Source organism: Taudactylus pleione, unplaced genomic scaffold (assembly GCF_031769625.1).
Source record: "Taudactylus pleione unplaced genomic scaffold, aTauple2 ptg000490l, whole genome shotgun sequence".
NCBI lineage: Eukaryota > Metazoa > Chordata > Amphibia > Anura > Myobatrachidae > Taudactylus > Taudactylus pleione.
The window spans coordinates 2,486,878-2,499,561 of NW_028284892.1; positions in this window are offsets into that span (position 1 = coordinate 2,486,878).

The following is a 12,684-nucleotide window of genomic DNA, read 5'->3' on the forward strand; positions in this document are numbered from 1 at the left end:
TGCATTGGTCTGAGATGATCTCCGCTGTGGAAGGCGGATCAGCTCCTTATAGTTATTATTACATGGGTTTTCCACATTCCCTGTCATGTTCCTCGCTCCAATGGCTTCTGCCCGACACACAGCGCACACACAGACTGATATGGTATTTCCTGAGAGCTGCCAGGTGCCACATAGCCACCTGTTGGGGAAAAACCTGACACCACCTCCTTATCTGCCATTGTATAGGGCAGAGTGTCCCAAACTCCACCATTACAGCTCAGGTTTTAAGGATATCCATGCTTGAGTCCAGATGGTTAAATCAAATTGACTAAGGTACTATTAAAGTCACCTGTACTCGATCATAGATATCCTTAAAACCTGGACTGTTATGGCAGAGTTTGGGAACCTCTGGTATAGAGAGATAACACTTGGTAAATACAGTGCAGTCTATGGGTACCCCCATTTATGTACATAGTAAACTATACTGCAGTTCAGCTGTTAAGATATTTTAATGAAGGTTCTTCTACCACTCTGGTGAAGAGCAGAGAAAGTACAAGATGGTGCCTAGGCCCAGCATTGCTCCTCACCCATCTGTATACGCCCTAAACAAAGCAAAACATGTTTGTGTCTTACAGCTGGGAGAGAAGAGTCACCAGCCATGGACGGCCTTTCTGTGTGGACCACAACACCAGGACCACAACCTGGACGAAGCCAACCATAGAGTCTGTGCAGCTCCACCAGCGAGAAATTACATGCATGCAGCCCATGTAATCTTACACGTGGTTATATGTAGATTATTATTTATTAACAGTTTCTTATATAGCGCAGCATATTCCGTTGCGCTTTACAATTGGAAACATGGGCCCTCATTCAGAGCCACTCGCTAGCGGCAGTACGCTCGTTCCGAGCGATGTTCGCACATCTGCGCATGCGCGAACCGGTCAATGCGGCCGAAATTCATTTGTACGCTATATAGCGAGGGCCTGCTATTTTGAGTGACAGAATGAGGCGTTTGTGGGTGGTAACAGGGGAAGGTGCTTGAAAACGGGGAGTGGAGATCCGTTCGCAGGCGTGCTTAAAGGTCAAAACGGGCGTTTTATGGGTGTGCATAACTAATACAGCAGCGTCATTGACCACGTCACTTGGTTTTTTTAAACTCAGAACTGCTCGCAAAATAGCGGTTGAAAAAACCATCCACAAGAATAGCGAGCAGTTCATATCCTGTTCGATGTACTCGATTAATCTAATAAATAGCGGACATGACGTATGGTGCGAGCGGCCAGGGGGCGTTTTTATCAAATAAACGAGCGTATGTTTTGCTCGCTCGTTCAGACTTAGAGGTGTGAACAGACTGCAATGTGCGAACGGATCATTTGCATAGCCACCCCATGTTTTTGAACGAACGCAAATAGCGAACGGCTCTGAATGAGGGCCATTGATAGAACAAAACAGGGTAATAACTGACAGACATAGAGGTAAGAGGGCCCTGCTTGCAAGCTTACATTCTATAGGGAAATAGGCATTGATACACAAGGACAGGGCCGGATTATAGGGAGGGCGAAGGGGGCGATCGTCCTGGGGCCCCCACACCTAAGGGGCCCCCACACACTGCCCAGAGTCTCCGCTGCTGTTAACAGCATTTAGCTGTCTCCGGCGCCGCTATTTTTCTTGTCGGCGGCTGTTAGTTACCTAACAGCAGCCGCCGAGGAGCTTTCTACAGCCAGAGTCTCGCGAGATTTGACGTCATCATCTCGCGAGACTCTGACTGTAGGAAGCTCCTCGGTGGCCGCAGTCATCAGTGACAGTCAGAGGGAGCCGAGGCTCCAACATAAAGCAGAGGTGAGTCATGGTTCCCTCTTGGTGCACCTCAGCGGTGCAGAGCGCTGACAGGCAGGTACTGTAGCCCTTAGTGTATATACACACACATGTATATGTATATAGCTATATATACTGTGTGTATATGCACACACATGTGTGTGTGCGTATGTATATATATATATAATATATATATATATACACACATTATGGCCATATATACTGTGTGTGTGTGTATGTGTGTGTGTATATATATATATATATATATATATTATATATATATATATTGTGTGTGCATATATATATATCTGTGCTAACCCACACACAGTATATGTATATATGTGTGTATATACACACTAACACTTATATATGAGTGTGTGTGTATAGTTATATATACAGATATACTGTGTGTGTATGTGTATATATATTTATATATAGTAAATACAAGGAGCTGGTATAGAGCGCCTACTGTGCTTATATAGCTTATTATAAAGTGCTAACAATATAAAGTGATATCGTGCAATAAAAGTGCTAATGCAAGGATAGTAATATGAAATTATCATTATCCTCAAATATTTATGCAATTTGTCATATATAGAGTATAACTTATAAAATAACAACGGTCTGTATGACTAAAGTGCTATTGCAGAGATCCTTCAAGGATCATAAACTGAATTAACAATCATAACATTCCATAATCATGTGCAAAAAATGCATAAATAATTTTAAATGTGAATCAATAAAAGTGCAAAAAATTCATTTAAAATAACATAAATTAATTTTAATCAGACACAACAATAGATATCCTCCTACATGAAGGATAAATGACATAAAAACACATAAAACCATGGACAAAAATGTGTATATATAAAAAAAGGACTATAAATTTATCAGAATAAATAGGAATAAAAATCGTAGCTTATCTGATAAAAATGGCAAGTTCATGAATGGAAAGATAATAGCAGCCTCCAACGCGTTTCGTCCGTATCCTGGACTTCTTCAAGGGATATATATACTGTGTGTGTATGTGTATATATATATATATATATATATATATATATATAGAGCGGTTACATAGAGGCCCCCACAAGTTTGTTGCCCAGGGGCCCCCACAGACCTTAATCCGGCCCTGCACAAGGATAGGTGCTATATATTGCAGTTTGGTCCGGCCAGAATGCAGAGTTTCTTGGTGGGCTGCATGATCCAGTCACACAGGAATGTCGGCAAAATGTCAGGAGTATGTAAAAGAAAAACAATATGTGAGGTTATGTGTGGACTGTGAGAGGGGATGTAGTAAGACATGGAAGCTAGGAAGGTTATGTGGTCAGTTCTGGAATCTGATAAGCTTGTCTGAAGGGGTGAGTTTTCAGGGAACGCTTGAAGGATTGAAGAGTAGAGGTAAGTCTTACTGTGTGTGGTAAGGCATTCCATAGAGTGGGTGCAACCCGAAGAAAGTCCTGTAACCGTAAATGGGAGCAGGTAATGCGCGGGGATGAGAGACGCAGATCTTGTGCTGAGCAGAGAGGTCGGGTTGGGAGATATTTTGAGATGAGTGAAGAGATGTATGTTGGTGTAATTCGGTTAATGGCCTTATGTGTAAGTAACAGTATTTTGTATTGAATACGGTAGAAAACCGGCAACCAATGGAGGGACTGACAGAGCGGGGCAGCAGACGATGAACGTTTGGCAAGGAAGATAAGCCTTGCAGCTGCATTCATAATGGATTGTAATGGCGATAGCCTGTTTTTGGGAAGACCAGTAAGGAGACTATTGCAATAGTCAATGCGGGAAATAATGAGTGCATGGATTAGAGTTTTTGCAGTGTCTTGTGTGAGATATGGTCGAATTTTGTATATGTTTTTTAGATGTATGTCACATGATTTTGAGACAGATTGAATGTGGGGAACAAAGGACAGTTCAGAATCAAGGATGACACCAAGGCAGCGAGCTTGTGGGGTGGGGTGGGGTGGATTGTTGAGTTATCAACAGTGATAAAGAGATCAGATGGCTTTGTGTCTGTCCCAGCTCTATACTATATGTATACTGTAATTACCAGTATTTATCCTGCATCACTGTGACACAGTGACATGTACTGCGGGAGACAGGTGGTATAGAAGTCTTCTAGATCCGCACATGTACAAATGCATCTGATTTCCCACTATTGGGGGGATGATGTATAACGATGACTCTTTCATCCTGATGTAGTTTGTCAATGAGATTGATAACCAAGATCGGATCCGCCTGCTGCAATTTGTGACCGGCACCAGCAGCTTACCTCTGGGCGGCTTTACAGGATTGATGGGTAAGTGCCCGACTGGCCGTTTGTAACATGAGGAAATGTCCCGTAGTTATAGGAAACTTGATGAACAATTATTAAAGGAAGACATGGCCGCCAGAAATTCTGCATTGCCAAAGGCGGGAGAAAATCATTTCTGCCAGGAGGCCACACATGGTAAGTGCCTATTACCCAGCGCTTATAATATGTAATTACTTATTTACCTACACACATGGTAAGTGCCTATTACCCAGCGCTTATAATATGTAATTACTTATTTACCTACACACATGGTAAGTGCCTATTACCCAGCACTTATATTATGTAATTACTTATTTACTTACACACATGGTAAGTGCCTATTACCCAGCGCTTATACTATGTAATTACTTATTTACCTACACACATGGTAAGTGCCTATTACCCAGCACTTATATTATGTAATTACTTATTTACTTACACACATGGTAAGTGCCTATTACCCAGCGCTTATAATATGTAATTACTTATTTACCTACACACATGGTAAGTGCCTATTACCCAGCGCTTATACTATGTAGTTAATTATTTACCTACACACATGGTAAGTGCCTATTACCCAGCGCTTATAATATGTAATTACTTATTTACCTACACACATGGTAAGTGCCTATTACCCAGCGCTTATATTTTGTAATTACTTATTTACCTACACACATGGTAAGTGCCTATTACCCAGCGCTTATACTATGTAATTAATTATTTACCTACACACATGGTAAGTGCCTATTACCCAGCGCTTATATTTTGTAATTACTTATTTACCTACACATATAGTAAGTGCCTATTACCCAGTGCTTATAATATGTAATTACTTATTTACTTACACACATGGTAAGTGCCTATTACCCAGCGCTTATAATATGTCATTATTTATTTACTTACACACATGGTAAGTGCCTATTACCCAGCACTTATATTATGTAATGACTTATTTACTGACACACATGGTAAGTGCCTATTACCCAGCGCTTATAATATGTAATTACTTATTTACCTACACACATGGTAAGTGCCTATTACCCAGCGCTTATATTATGTAATGACTTATTTACTGACACACATGGTAAGTGCCTATTACCCAGCGCTTATAATATGTCATTATTTATTTACTTACACACATGGTAAGTGCCTATTACCCAGCACTTATATTATGTAATGACTTATTTACTGACACACATGGTAAGTGCCTATTACCCAGCGCTTATAATATGTAATTACTTATTTACCTACGCAGATGGTAAGTGCCTATTACCCAGCGTTTATAATATGTAATTACTTATTTACCTACACACATGGTAAGTGTCTATTACCCAGCGCTTATACTATGGGCCTGATTCAGAGCTGATCGCAATTAGTGCTCGCTCGTTCAGAAAAAGGGGGTGGCTATTCAAATGAACCGTTCGCTCCTTGCGGTCTGTTGCCGCCTCCATGTCTGAATGAGCGAACAAAACATACGCTCGTTTATTTGATAAAAACGCCCCCTGGCCGCTCGCATCATATGTCATGTCCTCTATTTATTAGATTAATCGAGTACATCGAACAGCGTATGAACTGCTCGCTATTCTTGTTGGTTTTTCCTACCACTATATTGCGAGCAGTTCTGATTATAAAACAACCAAGTGACGTGGTCAGTGATGCTGCTGTATTAATTATGCACACCCATAAAACGCCCGTTTTGACCTTTAAGCACGCCTGCGTTCTGAATTCCACTCCCCGTTTTCAAGCACCTTCCCCTGTTACCACCCACATACGCCTCATCCTGTCACTCAAAATAGCAGGCACTCGCTATATAGCGAACAAACGAATTTCGGCCTCACTGACTGGTTTGCGCATGCACAGATGTGCGAACATCGCTCGGAACGAGCGTACTGCCGCTTACGAGCGGCTCTGAATCAGGCCCTATGTAATTACTTATTTACCTACACACATTGTAAGTGCCTATTACCCAGCGCTTATACTATGTAATTACTTATTTACCTACACACATGGTAAGTGCCTATTAACCAGCGCTTATACTATGTAATTACTTATTTACCTACACACATGGTAAGTGACTATTACCCAGCGCTTATATTATGTAATTGCTTATTTACCTACACACATGGCAAGTGCCTATTACCCAGCGCTTATACTATGTAATTACTTATTTACCTACACACATGGTAAGTGCCTATTACCCAGCACTTATATATGTAATTACTTATTTACCTACACACATGGTAAGTGCCTATTACCCAGCGCTTATAATATGTAATTACTTATTACCTACACACATGGTAAGTGCCTATTACCCAGCGCTTATACTATGTAAGTACTAATTTACCTACACACATGGTAAGTGCCTATTACCCAGCGCTTATACTATGTAATTACTTATTTACCTACACACATGGCAAGTGCCTATTACCCAGCGCTTATACTATGTAATTACTTATTTACCTACACACATGGTAAGTGCCTATTACCCAGCCCTTATTCTATGTAATTACTTATTTACCTACACACATGGTAAGTGCCTATTACCCAGCACTTATACTATGTAATTACTTATTTACCTACACACATGGTATGTGCCTATTACCCAGCGCTTATACTATGTAATTACTTATTTACCTACACACATGGTAAGTGCCTATTACCCAGCACTTATACTATGTAATTACTTATTTACCTACACACATGGTAAGTGCCTTTTACCCAGTGCTTATACTATGTAATTACTTATTTACCTACACACATGGTAAGTGCCTATTACCCAGCGCTTATAATATGTAATTGCTTATTTACCTACACACATGGTAAGTGCCTATTACCCAGCGCTAATACTATGTAATTACTTATTTACCTACACACATGGTAAGTGCCTATTACCCAGCGCTTATACTATGTAATTACTTATTTACCTACACACATGGTAAGTGCCTATTACCCAGCCCTTATTCTATGTAATTACTTATTTACCTACAGACATGGTAAGTGCCTATTACCCAGCGCTTATGCTATGTAATTACTTATTTACCTACACACATGGTAAGTGCCTATTACCCAGCCCTTATTCTATGCAATTACTTATTTACCTACACACATGGTAAGTGCCTATTACCCAGCGCTTATAATATGTAATTACTTATTGACTTATACACATAGAGCAAATCATTGCTATGGGATATTCCCAGTCATGCACATCTCAGTCACATCTCTGCTAGCGGCTGAATAGACATAACTGGGTGACAATGGGACATTTGCACATAGACTAAGCTTAGTGAGGGTGTGTAGGCAGATTTATAGGCTATGCAGAATGTGTGTGCACAGAGATCCATCTGTTATCACACGTATCTCTTGCACCAGGTAGAGGGTTGGTGAAAATGTGCCCGGATAATGGTGATGACTGTTGGAATAGGGCATATAGATAAGGGCGGTGCGATCACATAGATGTGTAGAACACGGCATATGGGCACATATATGTACAGTATTAGTACCATGCACATAGTGTCAGTGTAATTGTGGCCATCTGGAGTGCAAATCTGAATAGGCCCCAACGTGTGACCAACCAGACCTGTGTATATGATGCTGGTGATTAATCCCAACCTCTGTAACACGTTATCCCTTCAGCTATAATCGCCTGTACCTACCTCCATATAAGACCTGTGAGCAGATGAAGGCAAAGCTGCTTTATTCTCTACAGGAGACGGAAGGTTTTAGATTTGAATGAAGAGCATGGAAACACCTGGACCCTCCTGTAACATCTGTATCCTCCCGTAACAACACCTGTAGCCTCCCATAACACCTGGGGCCCCTTATAACACCTGGATCCTCCTGCAATACCTGGGACCCCTTATAACACCTGGATCTTCCTGTAACACCTGGGGCCCCTTATAACACCTGGATCTTCCTGTAACACCTGGGGCCCCTTATAACACCTGGATCTTCCTGTAACACCTGGGGCCCCTTATAACACCTGGGGCCCCTTATAACACCTGGGGCCTCCTGCAACACCTGGGGCTCCTTATGACACCTGGGGACCCTTATAACACCTGGGGCCTCCTATAACACCTGGGGCCCCTTATAACACCTGGGGCCCCTGTAACAACAACTTTCCAAGGCAATAACATCAATAAAGCGACTTCTACATCTGGTCACTTATATCTCTGTCTCCTTTTTTATTTCTCGCTCATGTGACCACATTACTGGAAAAAAACAACATGGACCAAAACAGCATTAAAAATATGAGCTGTGATGCCAAAAGCACCAACATCCAAGAAGGACTGGAAATGGCCGCCACATTCATACAGGTCATCAGACAGGAAGACCTCCAGATCAGACCCCTATAAGTCCTGGGAACCGGAGAAATATTATTTTTTCCTGTTCAGTTTTTTTTCTTAAATATCAAAAAACAACAAAACGCCACAATATTGTATCACATAACACTGCAGCTGCAATGAAGATGTCAGGCAGCCATTTTATCTTCTGATGAACCAGTCTCTTCAGACAAGATGGCAGAGATACTGTATATCAGGGAGATCAGGGAATATATGTGACATACTGTATGGGGCCTTTTATCAGGAAACTCGTCTCTTACTACACTCACTGTGAGGAGAAATCATTATAGAACAGCCTTTGCCAATATATTTGCATATATAGTCAGTAAGGTATACTGTAAGTGCAGTTAGGAAATGTAGGTACCAAAATCATAACAGTACAATACAGAAGTAAAACCTCCAAAATAAGAAAATAAATGACAAATAAGTGGTTACAGGTAACATACAGCAGAGCTGTCCTGAGTAAGTATTTATGAGGATACTAAACAAGGGGAACGCAGTGGGAGCAGGTGGGGTTGCCGGTAGGTTATACAAACTGCTACTGAAAGGGGATAGTCACTCCCCAAATCAAGAGACGCGCATAGAAAAATGGATGGAAACCGCGCTGAGTAACTCAAATTAAGATCTAATGCAGGAATAAATGAAATGATATAAAATTCATATAGGTCGGATCATGAAATCAATAATTTTTAAATATCACAAACACTGAAACTGAATATACATAGAAATATAAAACTTATCCCTAAGGACAGTAATATAAAATTTGTAATGGTAATAATGCCAGTAGCAATAATGGAACGATGATACTATTTAACCCTGTCGGACCATCAAATGTCACAGTAACTGAACTTGCATTAGCAATTTGCATGAAAGTCTATTTCCACACCAATGGGGCAGTGTTTTGTTGTTACTTTGCACCAATATCTCCCCAGAAGAACAAATAGTGATGTTAGTGGACTTTGCCGCAATGTGTCCTTGATTCCACCAGTGCTTGAGGCAATGGAGGAGGTATTGAGTATTAATGTCCGGGCCAGTATATTACTCATTAGGTAGGAATGGAGTCCATGGTTTTTAGCAGCACAAGCTCACTGATGTCATCCGGTTCTTACGCAAGGTGTCACGGTGCTGTTGGGTCTTGGGAGCCCTCCAAGGAAATAGTATATAGTTATGGTTGAATGAGGGGAATTATTTCAATCCAGGGCACAGCGCAATGTTCCTGATATATTAGAAAGATGAAGAAAATCACCAGATAGAATTCATGACAGAAACACAAATATTTAGACAAGCTTTAGTGACCTCACCCTTACACAAAGTGGCAGCCATTTTGTGGGATGAACCGATACTCAGTCATCAGTGCACTAAGATGTAATGACATAATGCACTCAATAATACCATTATTTGCTATTAAACAGACTGTATTCTCATGAATATTGATTCAGCCCATAAAATGGCCGCCTCTGTTGTGTATAGGTGATAGGGTTAACTTTAATTGGCCTCACATGTCAGTTACTGATTACTTGGTGAATTTATGCCATGAATGGGCAAAGGAAATAAAGTTGGTATATAATGTGGTTGTGGGGCCGAATGATAGTCATCTGTGTGTGCATTATTAGTGTGTCTTATACTTGTATCATTTGTAGATTGTGTTGTATATCCCAGCCGGCTGCTTCTATCCTGGGGAGTAAGGTCTTTATTTTCTAGTGTAAATACTCAGGTTATAAGGTGTTTCCATGTGATATATATGTGGTTGTAGTGAAATATTAATCCAAATGCACTTTTGTAATGTATAATAAAATATATATTTTGCAGTAAGGATTGTGTTTCCTAAATTATACCTGGCTCTGACTTAACCCTAAACAGCTATTACAGACTGTCCTTCTAAATGACACCTGTAAGTCGTGGATCCAGGTAACAGAATGTTTAATAGAGATGACACACTCACTAGATATAAACCTATATGGGGGAACCCTGAGTATCAATCCAGTAAGGCCTGTTTGTATGCAATAATCTAAGACAATGTAATACACAAACATTAAATATATCTGCCTACCACAATATGCAACTGACCCATTATATTATTATTAATTTAATTATTACTATTATTAGCAAGCACCCCGTTGGCACTACTGTATGCTACAAATGCTCCCAATGCATACTGCACCTGGCGTACTACAACAACCAGCATAACCCATACTCTCCAAGCTGCAACTGGCAATATCTCTGCAGCCCAGTGTCGGACTGGGACATGAAGTACCCACCAGGGGAAACAAATTATAGGGGCCCGCTAATAAGTGTGACCAGCCACCAAAGGTGGTGTGGCCAACCATCAATTAATGACCAGCCACTAAAGGGGGTGTGGCCAACCATCAATGAATGACCTGCCACTAAAGGGGGTGTGGCCAACAATCAATGAATGACCTGCCACTAAAGGGGGTGTGGCCAACAATCAATGAATGACCAGCCACTAAAGGGGTTGTGGCCAACCATCAATGAATGACCAGCCACTAAAGGGGGTGTGGCCAACCATCAATGAGTGACCAGCCACTAAAGAGGAATGTTAATCCAATGATGGACATTATTAACACCATAGTATGAAAAGTACATGGAGGGTTCTGATGGCAAGTAAGTGGCATGTGGAGAATTCTAATTTCATATATAAGGGGCACATGAAGGATTCTGATGGCATATAAGGGGTAGGTAGGGGGATTCTGATGGCATAAAAGAAGCACTTCGGGGGTCTGAGGGGCATTTAAGAGGCATGTGGATTAGTCAATCAGAATAAAATAGCGCTAAAGTGTATACGGAACTAACCGCTTCAGCAGCTGCAAATGTAATTGTAAATCCTATTAATGATTATCAGAAAAAGAAAACGACAACACTGCAACTCAATCCAATTGTGATGATGAAGAAGAAGGGTCAATACTCGTAAATATAAAATAAATGTATCAATAACTGTATTAGACATATTGCACACACTAAGGGCCATATTCAATTTGGAGCAAAAAGACGTTCTCGGCGAAACTAGGCTATGTCAGATGGAGAAACATCCATGTTAGCATCGCTGGTGTGTTACAGGGTGTGTCTCCACCATCAAGCTCCCACTGATGGCGCGTTCCCAGAAATGGAATGAGCGGCTGCTGCACACTTATAGCATAGCCTGTCACCAGCTGCCCTCTGCCCACAGACTGCAGCCACCGCCACCGGGTTAGTCAGCAGCCTTTACACCTTCTATCGGATGATGTGTGTCATGTGTGCAAACCACTTTACCTTAGACTAAGAGAAATAACGACACTGAGATGTAGAATTGGCAGATAAACTAAAATGGTGATTTATTGAAGCAATATTATTTATTTAATTTATTAATTATTTAAGGACGTATGGTGGTAAAGAAAGGACGTCCAGATATCAGCCAATCTGCAATGCCCACGCACAACTAACAACAGGCATAGCAGCCGTATTTCGCCCAGAGTGCATGAACATAACTATAAAACCCCTATAAGCAACAAAAGGTATCCACTCACCTTCTACCTTGACTACCCACCCATCTGGGTGATGATACTGCCCCCTGTTGGTACAGCCAACTACCAGTCGACGAAGGGAGCGCACCTCAACTAAACAATTGCACCCGGATTGGTGACCCGCCGTTCTTTCCCGCCACCGGAAGGTTCTGACCATAGAACCGCCGCAGCACCACCATACGAAAAACCTAACCCAATAACGCAACCTCCCTAAACAGATCCTCAACAAACAATTACAAACTTTCCACCATACCCTAGCAGAATCTGCAAAAACCGGAGCTCGATCCAAAGCCATAAACTTAGAAGCCTATTATACAAACGCTACATAAATCAAAAATCAACCCTAAGAGAGAAGGAAAGGCAATAGAAAACACATTAGTAAATGTATAAAAGTAAATGTATAAAAGTATAATTAGTGGGGATCTGCCAAAAAAAAAAAATTGTGCTATTAGGTCGCCAACTTTACTAATTAAAGTGGCTGAGACAAACAAAAAGACACATAAGGAAAGAATGGGTGGGGGGGAATTGGGAAAAAACAAGTGAACTCGGCAAGAGGTAAAATAAAAACCTGCTGAGGGACATACTAGAACCTAATTAATTAATTGAAAATAGCCGAATTAGCCAAATTAATCCGTCATTTCAGGCAAAAATTTAAAATCCCTCAAGACTCCCATTGCCAGCAATGGCGAGTAGCTAATCCCGAGTAGGATGGACAAGGGTAACAGACAAGACAAGA